Source organism: Sinocyclocheilus grahami, unplaced genomic scaffold (assembly GCF_001515645.1).
Source record: "Sinocyclocheilus grahami isolate Dianchi unplaced genomic scaffold, SAMN03320097.WGS_v1.1 scaffold1226.1, whole genome shotgun sequence".
Classification (NCBI taxonomy): domain Eukaryota; kingdom Metazoa; phylum Chordata; class Actinopteri; order Cypriniformes; family Cyprinidae; genus Sinocyclocheilus; species Sinocyclocheilus grahami.
In genome coordinates this window covers 230,020-232,993 of record NW_015506405.1, presented here as the reverse complement: position 1 = coordinate 232,993, position 2,974 = coordinate 230,020, and positions in this window count along the sequence as shown.

Below are 2,974 nucleotides of genomic sequence, written 5' to 3'. Positions count from 1 at the left end.
AATTGTTTCACCCTGTTAGTTTCATGCTTCACTTGCCCTCATGTATCTCTGCCTTGTGTATGTGTCATGTTCTGATTGGTTGTCCTAGTCATGTGTCTTGTTTCCCATTGGTTTGTTCTTGTCATGTGACCCTCTTGTTTGCTATAAGTAGCCATCATGTTGCCATTGTCTCTCGTTGTGTATTGATGTAACATGCTGTCGGTGAGTCTAGTCTGTTCATGCCTCGTCAAGTCTGTGTCTCTAGTCTTCGTCTGTTTGGATTATGTTTGGATCACTGTAAATAAACTGCACTTGGGTTCTTCACTATGCTTGTCTTCAGTGGACTAATTCGTTACACAGATATAGTTAAAGTTCCCTTCCAAGGCAAGTCGGTTTATTCATTGGCCACTGGGAACGCACTCAGGTAGCTGTTTTCAGTAACAATTTCTATCTTAATGAATGAGGAAATACCAAAAAATTGTGTCAAGGTATCTAAAATATGGTCATTCAGAATAAGGCATTAATATGTACTATAAACTGACAATATGCTAGCAACATGCAGATGAAAATTAGCTTTATAGCTAACTCTGGCCAACACTTTTGTTGTGCGTTGTCTCTGTACAAAGAAATTAAATAAACTAAACTAAACATGCATACTAATTAGCAACTAGTCAGTAGTGAGAATCGGTCCCTAAACTTAAGTGTTACCCATATTTCAAATCAGCAATGAAATGAATGGTCTCATTAATGTTGTTTTTTTTACTGACAAAAAAAAAAGGCTGGAAAAGGTAGAGTTAAATGGCATCATTAGCTCTAGCATAAAATCTCAGCCTGATAATCAACCACCATTGTTCTCTCGAACACTTTCCTTAGGACGCCATTTTAGCCACTGCTTTGACCCCATGACATTGCTTTCTTTCCAGAAAAAGTGGCCATTATTGAGCTTGCCCTCTACACAAACCCACTCAAACAGATCCTCATATCACACAGTCATTGGATGTCTGTTTCTGCTGTTTACACGGAGGGTGAGGGGTTATAATTCAGGTGTTACCTGTCAGGGAGGGAAAAAAATGAAGGCTCTCTGAGCCTTTTAGGATGGAAAAAGTGAACAGCATTATGTGTGTCTGGGATAGCTGAAGTGACATGAGTCTTTTTCGGTGACAGGCTTCATCATGGGTCTTTTGGCTGCGATTTTAGATCCACTTTGGAAGCTAGAAGCATTTGTGCAGTATATTTTATATTGAGTCTTATTCATTTTGCTTATAGTGGAATCCAATTTTTGCAGAAATGAACAAGTTGAAAATGAATAGGCTAAAATGAGCTTGTAAATGGTTTTACTAAATTTATTGTAGAAATGTTTGAGGCTAGCCAGCATCTTTGAGGATGTGCTGTCAACATACTAACCTGCACAGAAATCTAACCTTTTTAAATTATCCCATAAAGCAATTACTAGGACATGCAGCACCAAATTTATATTGTGAACGTGTAGCACTAGACATCTAATGAAGAACATTGTGGTAGGTGGGCTCTGATTAGCATAAATATGTTAGCAAGGATCAGTAAATTCAGGTTTATATGAAATGCGTAGTGAAGTTTGGTTTTATACAATGAACATTAAATAATAAAGAGTTGAGGAAAGTTGTTCATAAAAAAACAAAACAATTTTAATGATGTTCCCATGACATCTTCACATCTCTTTTTTTCCAAAGATCAAAGACATGTTTTTTTATTCTTCAGGCATTTCAAAGTTAATAATGAATGTTTGGAATGGACTATTGTCAGACTGGATACCACAAAATGAACTGTATTCTGTAACTGTTCTTTTAAATATTATAAATGGAAGTTTGGATGCATTCCCAGATGTCACATTCGTAAATAATGCATGTAAACTTAGAAAGCAAACATGCTCAGAATGAGATACTGAGGGTGGGAATCAGGCAAAACTGGCACAATGGGAACAAAATGGAAAACGTTGGTGAAGCAAATGTTTGCTGAATGAAAAGACAAGTTGGCTACTGACAGTAGTTGAAAAGGACATATATTTCCATTTCTGTGTACAGTTTCTTTCACACATCTAAGGGTTCCCAGAAGATTTCAGAACCCTTTCCTTGGCCTTTAATGAGTACACCATCACTGTAGCACCCGGGCTGTCACAACTGCAAGCACAGTATGAATGCAGAAGCATTCAAAGGCACAAAAATACATATTGCAAGAAATTAATAAGATGAAGTGGACGTTTGTGAGGTTCAACACTGTCTAACTAATGTCTATGATTTTAAATTATTGGTTTATCAAATTGTGTAGTAACTGATTATATTGGAGATATGGGTGTATTTTAAAAATTTTATTTTTATAAAAATGTATTCATTACTCTCCTCATCTATCAAATAATATACAAGCCAGCAATATATATTGTACCTCTAATTTATGCACAATGATTTATGGCATTTCATAATTTACTCATAATTCAAAAACAGCAAGGCTGTGTCTCTGACTGTGTTGTGCTGTGTGAGTATTAATGTAATCTTCTGTGGTGTGAATGCATTAAGATTAACAGATTTATTTGCCAACATAATGAATTAATAAAATTTCAAAGCTCTTTTTCTTTATGTCAGTCAGTTATGAATCATTTTTAGTGAATCTCTAACTCTCTGACAATAGAACTAGATTTCTTCACATGCATCTGCTGTTGCTGTATGTATAAGCAATTACGTGCTATAATTATGATGAACAGGTGGGTCGGGAAACTATACATTTTAACAATGTGCTGCTAACAACCTTGTTAACTGGCTGCATGAATAAGGTCACATGTCAAATAACGAGGCCAGCTACGAAGATGCACTGTAATTAGATACCATTTATTGCAAATAGACATTTCTCAATTTATACCTCATCATTGCTTGTGTAATGTTTTTTTATTACTTTTCTAGTATGACTGACAGAATCTTTGCTTGCATGCATTTGAATCTTGGAAAATTTCATTAGCAGCTGTCCT